Consider the following 19,719-nt stretch of genomic DNA (forward strand, 5'->3'; position numbering starts at 1 on the left):
TGATTTATTTTCTTTTGAAGTCGCCACTGTTAATCTTCTCATAGGCATGTAGTGGTATCTGAGTCAATAAAAAAATCTAGCTTATATATTAGAATAGTCCTTCAAGCGACCAAACATATTTTTACGTTTCGGTAATCACAATTTGTAAATCAGGCCTTTGGAAATAAATAGGATTGTTCTTTCTAGAATCATGAAATTGACTAGCAAGCTTGGATAGAACTTTTTCGAAGCCTGTGTTGTCTCAAATCAGCTATATATAACCCGTTATCGAGTACTTCACCAATTCGAATTGTACAAGATTTTGTACATTTATATAGAACCAAATCAGATATAGTGGACTGCTTACAAATTTCTGCGATAGCTTGTCTTCAGTGTTGTTGGGATAGCTTTAGAGAAGTTCTCCAAGTTTTTGTGCTGCTCATCTTCTTAAGTGTTGTATATCATTTCGTAATCAAAACTAAGTGTGGATTTTATTCTGAAAGCATCTCTTTAATTCATTCGATGTCATCATTGATGTAGTTACTACTCGTTTCACTCTCTGTACTGAGTTGTCTAGTCAACGTCAGCACCTTCAGGTTCTCTTGCACGATATCAAATAACGATTTTTCTGATATGTTGTTATAAATTGACCAGGACTACGTCATTATTGTTCCAAACTATGTCATTTGACATTGAGATACATATTTTAAAAGTATACATAGTTTGAGCCTCTTTGATAATTCTGTATGATACGTGTAACAGAAATTTAATTTTTATGTGACGTTACGAACACTCCATTCTTCGGGCAATTTGATTCCTGCATTCGAGATACTCATAAATTCTTTCAAAATACCATACGCATCAACATTTATTAAATAACCATGGGTTATATTCTCTGATATAATATATTCTCATACAACCTCTACGACATATATTGTAGCCACGATATTCTAACACAATCTGTGCAAAATGTATAATATAGAAATATAAACACAATCCAAATTAGATTTTCTACCCCCAAAACCCATTCTCCGTGAAATATATATTACTAGTTCTATATTCTTGCGCAGAGAAAACAATCTCCGCATAATATATGTTCTAAAGTACAGTCTGACATTATACTCACTGAGAATTCATCTGTAAACAGAGGCTACAGTACAACAAATCATGAGCTGACAAGTCAACCATGTAGGACAACGAGGAATATCCCGGAATTCAGTCGTTCAATGGAAATAACTGTTACTAGTCGCATACACGAAGATATGCAATGCATGGACTCAAACAGCTACGAGACTCGGACTAGTGCCAACAAGACATGCTCTGTTTTATGTGGTGCAACAGCAGAAATCCATGATAAAAATAAATCAGAGGTCGGTGAATTAAACCACAGCACAAGTGCATTAAAAATGGTTGCATGTTCGGAAGACAGCAGCGCTCAAGACGAGGATTCGGAAAAGGAAAACAAAAACGTTCGCCAAAGTCGCAAGTTCTTTGCGGAACAACCACCTCTGTGTGGCAGCATTTCCACATAAAACATCGCGCACAAATCTGCATCAACGACGGCTTAATAAGTTTACACAACTCCAATCCACACACCAGTTTCCAAGAAGGCGTGGAAGTGTTATCATATGAAAAGCAGCGTCCTCAAATTTGTGTACAGTGCGTCCGATGCAACACGGACGCATATTTGTGACAAGACCTTCCCCCGAAAGAATCGAGTGTTCCGAATGAATTTCAGACCTTCGAATGCAATGGTCTTCTAACAGTCCTGATATATGAAAATGGCACTGTCCAGAACTCTTTAAATAATTCACATTTTTCCAGAATAATGTTTCCGACCAATGAGTACTAAACAGTTCCAATGAATGTTCTAAACCGATGTATCATGTAAAATAATGTCTAAACACAACATTAAATATGTTTGAAAACAGATGTTACCACAAGAACATAAGAAATAAAACTAAAACTATTGTCCAGTTCCACTACTTATATACATGCGTAAGAAGATAAATTAATTCATCTAAGAACCAGTCTGACCGGCCTGTCCAATGAGAATCATCCCCTAACTCAATAACATGCTTTATTATTAATATTATTATTAATGGTCGTAAACACATACGTCAACAACTATCTATAGATCCTAAACAATCTACACTCTTAATATCTTAAAATGCAAGTGAGCGAAGTGAGCAACACCGCGATAAAAGGCATGAGCTAAATGAGTAACACCGCGATAAAAGGCATGAGCTAAGTGAGTACCACGATGATAAAAGGGATGACAGATAATACAAGATCGGACAGAATTACAAAAATAACAAGAGACTCTCCTGCTGATGTGTTAATTTTATCTAACGATACAAACGGAATCGTTACTAAAGAATGAATGATTTATCAAGGCTGATGCCAAAGAATGTTTGGTATTTGAAAATAGGTTGTCTTTGTTTTAAATCAGTTTTACGATCAATTAACAATAAAAGAACGTAAGATACGATATTTTATTCCAATGGCATTTTACACGAAAAAGCCGTATTGAGACATTTTAACCTGCAGTCAAATATGAAAAAGTTCCTTTTGTAATCTATTGTGATTTGTAAAGCATTTACAAAAACAAAAAGGAGCAACTTCTGATTCATTGGTGACAGAAATAACAAATATATTCAGGAGTCGTCGTCCGTATTAAGTCAGTATTGAAAGATTGCAAACTTACAGTTTTCAGAGGAAAATACCGAAATGTGATTTTGGGTTTAGCGCCAATTTTAGTACTTGAAAGGCTTTACACGACGGCCTGTATATTTGGTGGAGAAAGAGCTCTGGGAAATCCCAGAAAGAACCATCTACCATGAGAAGCCACTGCCAAGCTTTCTGATATATCTACATTGGTCAAGCAAAGACGAAAATCCATGTGGACATTGGTGAGACGTGAGTGATACATACAGGCGCCCACCTAAATCACTGGGCCACTGTGGGCTCCTGGAAAGGGATGGACTAAACGTCATATGAGTGTTTGCAAAGAATACAACAGTTGTTAAAGAAACAAAGCAGTTAATTCCACGAACGTGCACCATGTGTGGAATGGAAATTGCTCAATAAATAGAGAGTAACAGATCCTGAAGATTTGGCTGGAAAGTATTGCTGATGCACATAATGAGTTTAATTTAATTTACAAACGTAAAACATACAACTTTCATTTACACTTTACCACCTAAATAATCCCACCTTATTTTTACCGCATTTACAAGACGGTAATCCTTAAAAGCGACAATAATGATGAACGTATAAGTGCAGGGACGTCATTGGTAGGGGGCCGGGGGGTGTGTGCCCCCCTCCCGAATTTGCATGTGCTGTGAGATTGCTGTAGCCCATATACGAAAATTAACAAGCCCGTCAAGTTTTGCTTCTCCTCTTCTGAATCAAGTTTTGGCCCCCACCCCCAACAAAAAAGTTTAGCCCCCCCCCACTAAAAAAGTTGAAATAACGTCCCTGGATTGGTGTCTTTTGGTATCTAGTAATCGATATGCTTCTAAGATAGATCTAATATTGTATCAAAAGAAAAAGTACATGTGTAAATAGTTCTATGATTATGTCTGATACATTAAAGAAGTTTAAGTGATGATTAGTGTTTGGAGGCTATAACAAATAGTCTGGAAATGAAAACAATGTCTTTAAAGAAGACCATCTATCCATATGATGCCCCAGTGCTAAACATCACTAAAACTACCACACAATGCGACACGAGATTGTGAGTGCCTACAAAAATTGTGACTGCAAAACACGAAAGCGGGTATTTAGTGAGATAAAGCAAATAAATAGAAACTGCCTTTCATTTCAGACAGGAAGTTAATCTTTGAATAAGAAATTTGACCAGACGCCATTCGCGTCTCTCCGAAGTTATTTCCCCTTACTTCCTTGACAAAGACGACAAAGCCGCTACTAAAATGAGATGAATTTACGAGAAGGGGTTGGGGTGAGAGCGTGTGGTGCCAAAAAATGACCGTAATCTTCTAAACCTCGATTCTGAAACAAGTTTTGGTATATAATAAAAACATTTGGGTTTTTTTTCTTCTAAGTTCTCCACTCGTTAAAATACACTGGACAACAAATTTTTACAAAAGTCATGTTACTGAAATAAAATTAGTCAATTCTTATCAATTTTTATGTGCTGAACACGAATATGACAGTCAAATTGCAAAATTGGCTCTAGTTTTTTTGTAATCTGCAAGAAATTAATGTTTACATAACGAAATGCATTCCAATAGTAAAAGGTCAACTGTAATAGCCTACCTATAAAAAATCAAGTCATTGACTACATCTTAGATTTCTTCGCCTGTCTCTTGTACAGCTGTTCGGGAGCATCTCTGAGGAGTGTCCAGCAGTAGTCAGCCAGCATTGTAGTGGACCATTTTCCCTGGTATCTTTGTTCCATTGTTGCGATATCTTGATGAAAACGTTCGCCGTGTTCATCACTAACAATACCACAGTTGCTAGGAAAGAAATCCAAATGGGAATGAAGGAAGTGAATCTTTAGAGACATATTGCAGCCAAGTTTCTTATACTTCATCAACATGTCTTCTACTAGTTCCTTATAGTTTTCTGCCCTAACATTTCCGAGGAAGTTTGTAGAAACTAGGCGAAAAGCATTCCATGCTTGTTTCGCGTCACCTTCCAGCAAGTTGTTGAACCGGTCATCTTTGAAAAGCTCTCGAATCTGAGGACCCACAAAAACTCCCTCTTTAATCTTTGCTTCGCTGAGTCGAGGGAATTTTTCATGCAGGTATCGGAATGCTGGCAAAGTCCGGTCAATGGCTTTCACGAAGTTCTTCATCAAACCTAGTTTGATGTGAAGGGGTGGTAGCAAGATTTTATGAGCCTCAACCAGAGCTGGGTGTTGGATATTCTTCTCTCCAATGGCTACATTCTGCCTGTGAGTCCATTCCTTCCTCATGTAGTGCATTTCCCTTGCTCGGCTATCCCACTCGCATAAGAAACACATGTATTTTGTATATCCTTGCTGCAGTCCCATTAAAAGGGCAACTACCTTCAAATCACCACAGAGGTGCCAGCTGTACTTGTTATACTCAATGGAATTCAGTAGCTGCCTTAAGTTATCGTATGTCTCTTTCATGTGGACAGCATACGCTACTGGAATAGATGGAAGAATGTTTCCATTGTGCAAAAGCACAGCCTTGAGACTCAGTTTCGAAGAGTCCACAAATAGTCTCCATTCTTGTGGGTCATGAGTGATTTTTAAAGCATTCATGAGGCCCTCAATATCGGAACAGAATATCAGATTACTTTCCTTTCTGAAGAAAGGCTCCAATTGCTGGTGGCGCTTTCGATATGCAGTAATTGTGACATCTTCTTCTAGAAGATTCCATTGTTGGAGTCTTGATCCTAGCAATTCTGCCTTGTTCTTTGATAAGTCCAAATCACGAATCAGGTCATTTAGTTCTTTCTGTGTTATTCTGTGTGGGGTTGATGATGCACCACAGTGAAAATCTGGATCACTGCATGCTGATGGACCAGGAGAAGAACAGGTCGACTCACCTTTGTCTTCGTCAGATGAATCAAGAGAATATTCTGCTGGAGGTTCTGGAATAGGAAGTCCCTCACCATGTGGAACTGGTCTCAATGCAGACGGAATGTTTGGGTAGACTATTCTCGACTTCTTTCGCTTCGTTATTCCGCCGGAAAGAGGAGGAACCAAGCAGAAGTAACAGTCATTTAGGTGGTTGCTTGGCTCTCTCCACACCATTGGGACTGCAAACGGCATTGATGACCTTTTGCAATTCAACCACTGTGAAAGCTGTGTTGTACATGTAGCACAGCATATATGCGGAGCCCAAGGCTTGTCTTGGTCACCAACCTTGCATCCGAAGTAAAGATGATATGCCTTCTTCACTTGAGAATTGATACTTTTCTTCTGGTTGGCAAATGTCACTTCCCCACAAATATAGCAAAAATTGTCCGCGGTATTAACACACTTTCGAGGCATTACTGTTCTTTATTGTACGTAAATGGATAAAATAATAAGTTTTATGTAACAGTAGCTTGAACTGTCTCGCACAACGTCTAAAATATTTTAAATGCTGAACCTATCTGATTGGGCTTTATATAGTACACTGCTTACGTCAGCTTCAGCAGCCGCCTGGCATTAGTATAATAGGCCTACACATGTATAGTACACTGCTGACGTCAACTTACTTCAGCAGCCGCATGGCATTAGTATTGCATTGCATCAGAAAATGATGCAATCAACTGTGGATGATGTGAGCATGATGGTATTATGCAATGTTACATCATTATTCTGGATGTTGCTGCAGTCCTACTGGAGAAATTTACACAGTGAAACATAGAAAATGAGGTATATGAATATCTTCAAAACGAGAGCCAATACAAATTTTTCACGGTTATATTCGTGTTCGGCACACCAAAATACTACAGATTAGGGCCTTTTCAAGTCAGTAATGATTTTACTGTTGACCAGTGATATCATGTTTTTGGCACCGCATGATGAAATATATCCGGTATTAGCGTAGAAAAAAAGAAAATATCATATATGTATTCAAAGAAACCAACTTACTAAAAATACAAGGATTCCATAACCAAGGTTCAAAAATATAAGGACCCTAGTTAAGTCTCGCATTGTATGAATAAATGAGGACTGATTACCTACATGCAAGAAAATCTCATGAATAGTTTATGTTAAAGTCTCCTCGTGATTTTCACTTTTAATTTACATTGAAATGATAATTTAGTGTTGTGTTTTATTTTTGAAGAATTCAGAAATACTTGGATGACAAATTATGAGCTAGATCGAGCTGATTAAGCACCGGAAATTATTGATCGAGCAAGGTTGCTGTCAAAGATTGCTTTGTGTTTTAAAAAGATGTTTAAATCCTTGTACGATCAATTCGTAATAAACTAACATAAGAGACAGTGTAACCAATAAACTATTCTAATGACATTCCGCATGAAAAATTGTGTTGTAACATTTTCAACCTGCATTCATGTGTTAAAGGTTCCTTTTGTAATCTTTTGTAATTTCTAAAGTATTTATAAAACAACAAAGGACATACTACTGATTCATTGGCGGCACGTGGACATAGGTGAGACGTGAATGATCTGTTAAGGTGACCGGCTTAATCACTGGACAACCGTGGGCTCCTGGACAAATGTGGGGGAGGGGTTGGATTTTAATGTAGCTTTAACAAATTTACAGACATATTGCTATGTTGCCTGCAGTGCAACGGTTTATAGTCAGGTCTAGCACTGAGGCATTATGCTGCAGACATGTACCATCATGTTCCGCCCAGTCACATTATCCTGACACCAGTCCTAGAACTAACCTCTTAGTGCTGAGCGCCAAGCAAGGCACCTGTTAGTACCATTTGTATGTCTTTGGTATGACTCAACAGGGGTTCGAATCAGCGAACTCCCGCATATGAGGCGGACGTTCTAACCACTTAGCTACCGAAGCGTTATCCTGGAAAAGAATCGATCAAGGTTGTATGAGTGTTTGCAAAGAATAAGAAAGTTGCTAAAGAAACGAAGCAGTTAATTCCACGAACATGTACCATGAGAGGAATGGAAATTACAGATTCAATAGACAGTAACAGATCATGACGATTTGAGTGGAAAGTATTGCTGATGCACATAATGAGTGTAATTTAATTTACAAACGTAAAACTTACAACTGTCATTTACACTTTACCACCTATAAAATCCCACCTTATTTTTAAAGCATTTACAAGACTGCAATCCTGAAAATGTACATATTGTAATAAATTTGGAGTATGCGCATTTAGTTATAAGGCCCCTTTTTAAGGAATTCTTAGAATTTTGTGATTGCTTGTTTCATTATTGGAATTCGGTGCAATGGAAATATTCCTTAGCCCGAAATAATTAGCCATTTAGTTGGAGCAAACGTCACGGAGTGAAGTGTTAGTGAGTTTCCATGATGCCATGGTTCACTAGTAGTGAATTCAGGTCAAAACCAAATGCGTGTCCCTCGAATACTATAGTCCCCATTAAATCTAGTACTGTACATTGGTGGTGTTACTGCAGTGGCAGTATTTACGGTAAGAAACCAGTCAATTACATAAAGGAATAAAAAAAAGAAGGCACTCGGCAGATACTGTTTGTGTCGCCATGGTCGCATGTGTGATGCAGTTGTACTGGCGAAATGTGCCTGGAAACCATGGATTGACTGGCCTAAAGTGGCGTAGTTAAAATAGTTCCCTGTGTTAAGGGGATAGTTTATAGTTTCTACGGCGTGAACTGCTGGCGGTACGGAAACCGAACGACGAGAAACCATGCAGATGTGCGGTTGATAGATATTTGGCAGGTTGTGAGATATGTGGTCTGGCATTGATTAGAGTAAAATTTATGTATAGAACGGACACGTCGGGCTTTATAATTTACAACAGAGGTTGAATGGAATTTTTTGGAAATTTGGGGTAAACTTATGACATCTAGCGGGAATCGCGCCAGGGTTTGACACAGCTCGGTCAAGACCCCTTGCTTGTAAAAATATAATGGTGAACGGATTGGTGTCCTTTGCATAGTCTTGTGGAACATATTAAGATAAATTAAAGAACCTCATTTCCCTACTTATCGTCGGTCTAGAACATGTCACACAGGAAACGATTTCGTTCCATTGATATAGTTGTCCGATATGGCGGTTGAGGTGGAATTGCTGTCATCACAAAGAACTCCATGATCAAACGTCTTAAACACACCACAATATTCAATTACGACCACACATCATTTGAACTAGTCCAAACCACACTCACACTGGAGCAAAAGGTTAGTCCAATTTTTCTGCCTATACCGCCCTCCTCCTAAAAGAAAAAAACAAGGTGACTGAATCTCTCTTTTTGGAGCAGTTTCCGAATCTGTAGGAGTATGGAAATTCCATAGGTGGCAACCTGATTATTCTTGGAGATTTCAACTTTCACTTTGATTGTCCCGGAAACCCAAACACATCAAAGCTCATAGATTCCTTCAATGTTTTCAACCTCAAACAGTCAGTTAAACAACCCACCCATAAACATGGTCACATTTTAGACTGGATTCTTCACAGACCTGATGATAACATTCTACGGTCCTACAGCAGAACAACTCGATAACTGCCTGCGTTCATTGCTCGACAAACATGCCCCAGCTACCAAGTGCTGAGTATCAATTCAAAAGTGTTCTCCATGATATAGCAGTGTCAGGGACCAGCTTCGCACTGCTAAAAGAGACCGCCGTAAAGCTGAGAGGCTTTGGCTTTCCACCAGACTGACTATTCATAAGCAAATCTATGAAGCCGCAAAGAAGAATGTCACAAATATAGTCCATGCAGCGAAAGCAGCCCACTACACTACTAAGATCATGAAAAGTTTCAGCTGCAAAGAGCTCTTCGAGATTACTAACAAGCTAATGTCAAGGAACAAATCTACACCCCTTCCAACTACCTTCTGTCCGGTTGACCTTCCGGACGCATTTGCAAATTTCTTCCGTGACAAAGTACAAACCATTAGAGATAAGCTTGATACCACAGTTTCAACTGACTCGTCGTCACCATACAGTTGGGATACAGAATTTGAACGGCAACCATTAGCAGCATTTGAACCTGTCTCTATGGATTTCGTACATACAATCGTGATGAAGAGTGCACCAAAGTCATGTGAACTTGATCCAGTTCCAACATCACTGCTGCTTGAGTGCTTAGATCCATTATTGCCATTACTAACTGATGTTATTAATACCTCTCTCTCATCAGGGGAATTCCCATCATTTTTCAAAACTGCCATTGTAAAGCCTCTACTGAAGAAACCAACACTCTACCATAACGATTTAAAGAACTACCGACCAGTTTATAATCTCCCATTCATATAAAAAATCTTAGAAAAGGTTGTTCTATCCCAGCTTGTATCTCATCTGAATTCAAACAGTCTTTTTATCAATGTACAATCTGCATATCGCCCTTGTCAGAGTACTGAAACTTCTCTTCAAAAATCAGTTAATGACATTCTCTCTGCTTTAGATAGCGGAAAGATTACAGTCCTCACCCTCCTTGATTTGTCTGCAGCATTTGACACAATAGACCATGATATATTATTTCACCGTCTCCAGCATGTATTTGGCATTCATGATACAGCCTTACTGTGGTTCAAGTCCTACTTGATCAACAGGACACAAATTGTGTCTGCAAATGGAATACACTCCAGCCCAGTTAATCTATGTTGTGATGATCCACAGGGATTTGCTCTTGGACCTGTTCTCTTCATTCTATACACTCAGCCGCTCTCAAGAGTCATAGATCATCATCCAGTGTCTCACCAATTGTACGCTGATGACACCCAAATATACAAATCTAGCCACCCAACTGAAGCTGATGCTATCATCCAAGGTGTATAGAGGTGCATTTCTGATGTGAAATCATGGATGACATGTAACAAGCTGCAGATGAATGATGATAAAACTGAGGCCATTCTGATCACATCACAAAGACTTTCTCATTCACATCCTTTACCACAAACATTAAATGTCAGCAACACCAACATTAAATTCACACAATCAGTACGAAACCTAGGTGTTACTCAGGACAGTACTCTCACTTTGCACCAACATGTCATGAGCTTATGTAAGGCTGCATATCTTGAGCTGAGACGCATTAGCTCCATTCGCAAATATCTTTCAGTTGATGCCGCTAAAACACATGTGTGTTCATTAGTACTTTCAAGACTGGACTATTGTAACTCAGTCATGTCTGGTTCATCTCAGTATCTACTCCAGAAACTTCAAGAACTTCAAAACACAGCTGCTCGGATCATACTTAGAGCACCACAATCAGAGCACACCTCCACGCTGCTCTTTGCCCTACACTGGCTATCCATTCGATCCAGAATCAAACACAAAATTTGTTCTCTGTGCTACGTTTCACTGACGAACTCTAGTCCAACATATCTATCCGACTTCACCCATGTATACACACCAGCAAGATACTTACGTTCCTCTTCTGACAATCGTATACTCATTATTCCCACTATGAAAACAAAGTCAGATGGACAGAGTTCCTTTGCATACCAGGGCCCAGCAACATAGAATGAATTGCCCACTTAGACACAAAGACACAGTGATCGCATTCAAGAGTGCTCTCAAAACTCACTTATTTCGACTGCAAGAACAAACTTAAAGACCTAATAATGTTTCCTACTTTAAATATTCTCAGTATTTTATTATGTTTTTTTTATTTCATGGTGTTTGTTTTTGTAATCATATCATTATATATGTTTTTTTATCTTATAGGTGTTGTCTAATGTTACAAAGCGCTTAGAGCTTCTAAAGATTAGGCGCTATACAAAGTCCTCATTATTATTATTATTATTATTATTATTATTATATAAGCTTGATACTATTAGGGTTAAGTTATTAACATGTAATATTGCAGTTTAACACCTAGCACTCCATGGTGTTTGCGCTTACTGTAACGCTTTGCAGTACTTTAGGCGTAATTTCGACGAGAAGAATGTTTCCCTTCAGCAAATGATATCGTATATCGGGAAAGTTTAGATACAGATTGTCAAACTTTTCATCTGGTCACGCAATGGCTCCAGGTAATCACTGCTGTCAAGATTAAAGCTTTATTTATACATTTTTATACCAAAAGGAAGATGCCAGCAGTTAATGTGTATGTAATTTGTTTTTGTGTGAAAAATGTTGCCAGATGATACTCGAAATGAATATTTTAAGTGTCTCTGCTGTTTATTTATAAAGCGGATACATTCCATATAACAGGCAATAGGTCTAAATTTAGCTTGAATAATGATGCCAAGACATATAGATAAATGAAACGAACTTTCATTAATATGACCTGAACTGATACAAACATGGATTGAAAATTGTTTTGTTACCATTACCACGTACTACACCGAGACACCAGATTTTACTGGGTGAAACTCACAGGGACCGTGGTGGCCGAGTGGTCTAAAGTGCTCACCTTTACTTATCACTGATGTCTATCCTCTCGACGTCTGAGTTCGAGTGACAGTTTCGGCTTACGTGTGTCTGTGAGAAAGTCTGCCAGTAGCTTCCTGTTGGTCGTTGGTTCTTCTCAAGATTTTGCCAGGTTCCATCGCCAACAAATATGCTGTCCGCCATCTATATAGCATATCATATACTCAAGAATGGCGTTAAAACCCACAAGAACAACAACCCAGAAGTATAATCAATGTTCATACATCAATAGATATGGATAGCCATAACAGATGGGGCCTCGTATGAAAAGTGCACATTCACATGTACAAAAGATACACAGCCAAACAGTAACATGGCACAAACATGCGGTGTATAGTCACTAATATGGCACGCTTTACGATGGAAGAAAATAAACATGTTTAGTCCTACTTCCAACTCTATTGGTCAGAAATGGTCTTCAGAGTAAGCTACCCTGAATAAAGGTCTAGTATGGTTGAATCAATGTCATCTAAAAAAAAAATCAATTATTTAACAAATGGAAGTAAAACATAAAATGTATATAATAGTGATCTACTTCGGCTGTTATGGTGTAGTACTGCCAGAAATGCATCAGAATTCTTGATTGAAACAAACAGCAACCGACGAACCTTTTACAAAAGATGCTTCATTTTCCAAAAAGACGTAGGACGTGTTAATATGCATGTGCTCCATACGTTTCGTGACTAGCATGACATGTATATAACGTGCCACAAACCCACGTGAGTATGAGCAACGTGCAACGATTTCACCAACGTCAGCAGAAATACAGGCCAATAGGAGCCTCTTTTATTATAAGTGTGTGGTAGTTACAGAGATGCATGTCATCAATTTCACGATTATATCATGGACTTGGCCTGACGAAGCAATACACATCAAATTTAATCCAAGTCAGTAAAGCCAAAAGGACCCAATGAGATTAACGAATATTGTTCATTAAGATGAATGCTCAAGTTTCGTTTTCCTTGATACGATATTATGTACATAGCATGTGAAAAGAGCTAAATGCACCAATGTAAATAAACCAGTAAAATGTGAGATATAGGTCTAATAAACTTCGATATGTACATAATACTAAGAGAGATGTACATCCGTCTAGATTAATGATTATAGCATGGACAGTAGATGTAGAAAGAACAAACCGAAATACAGTCTGTGAAGTGGGTAATTTTGAGCACATTGGGCAACATTTAAAATCAGTGTATTGTCGTAATCAAGATGTTTCCTCTCACCAAGTTCATGATTTCACTACAGCATTATTATACATTAGATCGAAGCATGCGCCAAATGTAACAACTGAAGGTAGGCCAATGCAGTGTGAAATATAGGTCACAATGACTTTGTTTTCTAGGGATATTGTGCTAATAAAGATTCATGAAATCATCTATTTTAACTATTCTGACATGAACAGTGCTTGACTTTAAACGCAAGTTAGTGAAGCAGGAAATATGGGCGACTGGGACCTACTTTTATAACGAGGGCTTAGTACTCATCAAAATGTATTTCATCAGCAACATTAAAGAATATATATATATATATATATATATATATATATATATATATATATATATATATATATATATATATATATATATATATATATATATATATATATATCTGCGCGGTAGTCGCCGCAGTTGAATGTGGTAGTTTGATATATTGCGACTACATTGGAAATGAGTATAAAGAATCGCCCAATCATTGTTGAAGGAGCAGCAATGATACAATGACTAGCAATTTCTCTATATTCCTCTTTATAAACAATATTTCGAGACATTTTCCAAAAGTGTTGGCCAGAGGATAAAAGTAAAACTTTGTTGTACATCTACGCTAATCACATACAATAAAATCAGTCAGTCAGTGTGGAATGTGAAATAACGACGAATTCAGTTCCCAAAATACAACTTTCTTTGACTTTTTTAAATAGATTTTCCCAAAACGTAGAGCTTAGACAAAAAATGTAAAACTTTTTGCTCTTCTACACCAAAAATATACTTGGCATACAAAATGATGACGAGCTGCCTTCCTTAAATTCCCACTTTTTAACAATTGTTGAAGAAATAGTCTCCCGAAATGGGCCATATTAACGATATAAAATCTTTCTCTTCTTCACAAACCACATATCTAGCTGATAAATTTGAAATAATATCATTTTTACCAGAATAAAAGAAATTTTGATAACGAAATAAATTTCCAAAATAATCTTGTTTTTTGACAATATTTCAAGACATTTCCACACAAATTACACAGTCGCAAACTATGGAAAACCGTATATTGCATCTACACCAACCGCATATCTACCCTACACAATTTCAGAACAGTCTTCCAACCGATGTGTCAGGAGAAGGGATGACGAACTGACGTTCCTAAAAATCTTCTTTATCCAATTATTCACCAAACTTCTAGGCGCGAACCACACGAAAATTCTCGCAAGGCATTCACACGTTCCGCATATTAACCAAAAGAATTACTAAAAATAGTGGCCAAAGGGAAAGAGAAAATTTTTTTTGCACATCAGTAGCTACGAAATACCTGGCCAAAGAAGTTCCATTAAAATCTTCGAAGTGTTGAGGAAGAGATGACATTCTTTCTCACAGACAGACGGACAGGTTGAAGAGCTGACGCATGTGTCGTAGCGACAATATCGCGATTATAATGAATAATAAATAAATGGGTAAAGGGTATTTTTTCCTGAAGTAGAAAGATTATGGTATAATAGATTCTATTTTAGAAGTAGATATTTTAAATGTAGATTTCGAAATACCAACATATCCACACGATTCATGTACCTCTTATCCATCGTCGCAACCCCACCCACCCCAATTCATTGTAAGGAATATTGATTACCACTACAAATAGAGTAGGTCAATGAACAAACAAAAGATCAAAAGTAATTATTTCGGCTTATGAGTAATGGAATTATAATTTATTATCTGAATTAAAATGGATAGTTCAGCTACGATTAAAGTTGAAAGAGATATATAGGTGGTATGCTGTGCTCAAGAACCTTGTTTAAAGCCATTCATTACCTTAAATACAAAATTATGACAAAAAGTAAGCAATGAGTTTGGAAAAAAATATGAATAACTATCTGGAAAACAAATGTAACTTTACAATACGAATATGTTCAGATGAATAAAGAATTAAACACCAGACGACTTGCTATTTGCAATGATGTGAACAATAATATACTAGGCATCAAGAAAAGGTAAAATAAGTTAACGAAACCTTTTTAGGAAGGGAGTATAATGTTATAGTTAAGAAAAAGGTGGATAGATCAATTTTATTTCAATCTGCAAAATAAATATGGCGATAACGTTCATTTAATATGAGCAGCAAAGAAAATATTAATATTTGGTATATACGAATGTTGATAAAATAACCAAAGTCTTGTTTGTTTAATATAGGATTAAAGTATCATTATTGGGTAATGTGTGAAATGTGCCTAATCAATGACAATGCTAATTTTGTGATATATAGGTTGTATGACAGTCTTGATATAGTAACATAGGATAGATTGACAGACCGGATCATACCAGTCTTTATATAGTAATATAAGGTACAGTGTCAGTGCGGGTCATGGCAGTCTTTGTTGTTTTTGCTATAGGGTTTAACGCCAATTTTTCAGCACAAGATAGGCTATACATGGCGACCGGTATTAATGGTGGAGGAATAACCCGGGAAAACCCCGGAAAGAACCACCGAGCCACGAGAAGCTACCGGCAAGCTTTCTCATATATCCACATTGGCCAAGCCCGAGACTCGAACCCACGCAGACACAAGTGAGATGGTAGTGATCTGTAACGGTGAGAGCTTTAGACTACTCGGCCACTCATGACCCCTGGCAGTCTTTTGTATAGTAATATAGGGTTTAGTGTCATACCGGGTCATGCTAGTCTCTGTATAGTAATATAAGGTATAGTGACAGAGTGGGTCATGCCAGGCTTTATATAGTAATATAGAGTAGAGTGTCGTGCCAGTCTTCATATAGTAATATAGGCTAAAGTGTCGGACCGGGTCATGCCAGTTTTTATATAGTTATTTAGGGTAGAGTGTCGGACCGGTTCATGCCACTCTTTGTAGAGCAATATAGCGTAGAGTGTCAGGGCGGGTCATGCCAGTTTTTATATAGTAATATAGGTAGGGTAGAGTGTCAGAAAGGTCATGCCAGTCTTTATATAGTAATGTAAGCTAGAGTGTCAGACCGGGTCATGCCAGTCTTTATATAGTGTGTGTGTGTGTGATTTGGACTTTTAACGTAGCTTTAACAATTTTTCAGTCATATCGCTACGATGTCTGCAGTGTGGCAGTTTAAAGTGATGTCTAGCACTGGGGCATCATGCCACAAACATGTAGCATGATATCCCACCCAGTCACATTATTCTGACACCAGGCCGACCAGTCCTAACACTAACCTCTTAATGCTGAGCGCCAAGCGAGGCAGCTCTTAGTACCATTTTTGTAAGTCTTTGGTATGACGGCCTGGGATCGAACCCACGACCTCCCGCATCCGAGGCGGACACTCTAACCACTAGGCCACCGGAGCGGTTTCTTTATATAGTAATATAGGGTAGAGTGTTAGACCGGCCCATGTCACTCTTTATATAGCAATATAGGGTAGAGTGTCAGACCGGGTCATGCCAGTCTTTATATTGCAATACAGGGTAGAGTGTCAGACAGGGTCATGCCAGTCTTTATATAGTAATATAGGGTAGACTGTCAGACATGGTCATTCCAGTCTTTATATAGTAATATAGGGTAGACTGTCAGACAGGGTCATGTTAGTCTTTATATAGTAATATAGGGTAGAGTGTCAGACCGGGTCATGCCGGTCTTTATATAGTAATATAGGGTAGAGTGTCAGACCGGGCCATGCCAGTCTTTATATAGTAATATAGGGTAGAGTGTCAGACAGGGTCATGCCAGTCTTTATATACTAATATAGGGTAGAGTGTCAGACAGGGTCATGTCAGTCTTTATATAGTAATATAGGGTAGACTGTCAGACCGGGTCATGTCAGTCTTTATATAGTAATATAGGGTAGAGTGTCAGACCGGGTCATGCCTGTCTTTATATAGCAATATAGGGTAAAGTGTCAGACCGGGCCATGCTAGTCTTTATATAGTAATATAGGGTAGAGTGTCAGACCGGGCAATGCCAGTCTTTATATAGTAATATAGGGTAAAGTGTCAGACCGGGCCATGCCAGTCTTTATATAGTAATATAGGGTAAAGCGTCAGACCGGGCCATGCCAGTCTTTATATTGTAATATAGGGTAGAGTGTCAGACCGGGCCATGCCAGTCTTTATATAGTAATATAGGGTAAAGTGTCAGACCGGGCCATGCCAGTCTTTATATATTAATATAGGGTAAAGTGTCAGACCGGACCATGTCAGTCTTTATATAGTAATATATGGTAGAGTGTCAGACCGGGTCATGCCAGTCTTTATATTGTAATATAGGGTAGAGTGTCAGACAAAGTCATGCCAGTCTTTATATTGTAATATAGGGTAAAGTGTCAGACCGGGCCATGCCAGTCGTGTAATGAGCTTGCTATTATTTTTATTTTAATATATAAAAATTTTGTTGATGCTAATTAAACCAGGTCATTTATATTTGTTCTAACATCACGCTTGCTTATGACACGTGTTGTTATAACATTCGCTATTCTTAATCTCTACGCAGTTTAGTTATAGGATTCGCTGTTCTTGCCTTCTACGCATTTTAAATCCATTTTAGTGAGACCCCTCTTCGACACATGTCACTGACTTTGAATAAAAGCAGGTGAAATATATTTGAGGCAAAATGCATCAATTTCTCAGGATTGGATTGTATACTATGCAAAATGCTTTCTTTGTCAAAAGGGGTGAGTGTTGGAATGCAGGAATGACTGTCCAATTACATTGTTTTAACTTCAAATGGGCGATTGTATTCAGGGGATTGCACACTTAGTTCCGAAATCACAAAGGTGTGTGGGTGGGACTTGTTATTACTATGATGTAAGATGGTAAAGCTTCATTTAAATTGACTTGGTAAATGGGAACCAACAATTGTCCGCAGAATTTACTTGATGTATACACACACAAATTTGAACAGTATCACGTGACCGTTTATATCGAATAAGATTGCAGAAACTTCGATCCAGTCAAAACAATTGGAATTATTCAAGTTAAAAATGTGCCAGAAAGTAGTTAGATAACGCTACTATAAATACAGTTACTTATTCTATATATGAGAATAGCTTATAGTATATATTTAGTGGATAAAGTTAGTTAGTTCTATGTTAGTACCAATTGCATGAATGAGAAGGAGATTAACTTTCTTCCAGGCAGTTATCAAATTGGTATTCAAGACGCATTGATAGCTTTGTGCGTATAATCTTTTAATATTTCTGAAATGTCTCTTTTCAGTTTTTGTGGAATTAATTGATTTGAGCAAACATTACCATCCGTAGCCTTTTGACTACTACAGTGAAACACAACTGGAAATATAATATTCTCGCGGAAGTCACGAACGATCGCGTTATATTATTTTTTGCACTATATTCAAATTGAAACTGCTGTCTTATTATGTATACAGCTAAATGGATTAGATTAATTGCGTTTATATTAGCTTCTTAGTTGGCATAAGCATATATTATAAAAAGAGGAATGGTACCTTGTAAAGGATCATTAAAAGTAACTCGAACTATTTCTCTCAGTTCTTGTCAGGATCTATCATAATTACTTTCTCATTTGTAATATTTAATTAAACATTTCCTGATTTAGTTCTTATTGAATAAAAACATGAGACAGAGCTTAAAAACATATTCAGAAAAGCATCTTTATCAAGTATAGTACAAACTTAGACTTTCTACAACTTACAACACTGCAAGAGGTTCTTTGAAAATCATTCTTTGCTGCTTCCTCATCTAAAAAGTTTTTTTTACTTTTTGTTTCTACATCAAGAAGAAAAGAAAACAATTTTGCACGCTTCTATGGTTGCTTTTCTATTTCTCTAAAGGTGCATGCATCACTATGCTTAGTACTTTTTACCACTGCCGTGCACAATAGAAGTCTGTAAAACAATTTTAAAAGCCCAAGTTGTTAATTTGCTTTTGTTTTATTGCTTTATTGTTTGTTTGTTTGTTTGTTCTCTTAGACCCAAAAAATACTTAACTGTCTTTGAAAACGTTGCCTCAGTTAATAACTTTGATGAAATAGTCTCGGTAATCATTCAACATCAATTACATTTCTAAAGGTCATAATAGATATAAGGTATATAGGTATATACATTAGTAGTAAAGTGGGGCACATTAGGGACAATGGGACTTAGCATTAAAAAGACCCCTGGGTCAGATTAGGGACAATGGAAATTTAACATGGAGAGAAATCGTGGGTCACTTTAGGGACAATGGGAATTTAACATAGAGTTTGGGTCTGTCTAGGGACAAGGGAAATTAACATGGGGAATAGAGTTTGGGCTTTTGGGATTTTTTTTTTTTAATTTTTTTAAATTTAAATTTAAATTTAAATTTAAATTTTAAAAAAGGGGTAGGCAATGGAAAGGCTATCTCTTTTCGAGAAATATGGCTGGCCCTGAAAAGGGCCTTTGGGTTTTCTTCTTCTTCTTCTGCTTCTAGTTTCTTCTTTTTCTCCACCAAGTTCTTATTTTATCTCCAACACTCTTTCTCTTCTTTTCTTTCTTTTTTTTCTCCTGCTCTTCTTTCTTCTTCTCTTCCTCCTCTTCTTTCTTCCTCTT

The sequence above is a fragment of the Sinohyriopsis cumingii genome, chromosome 7 (genome assembly GCF_028554795.1).
Source record: "Sinohyriopsis cumingii isolate HCF-2022 chromosome 7, ASM2855479v2, whole genome shotgun sequence".
Lineage (NCBI taxonomy): Eukaryota > Metazoa > Mollusca > Bivalvia > Unionida > Unionidae > Sinohyriopsis > Sinohyriopsis cumingii.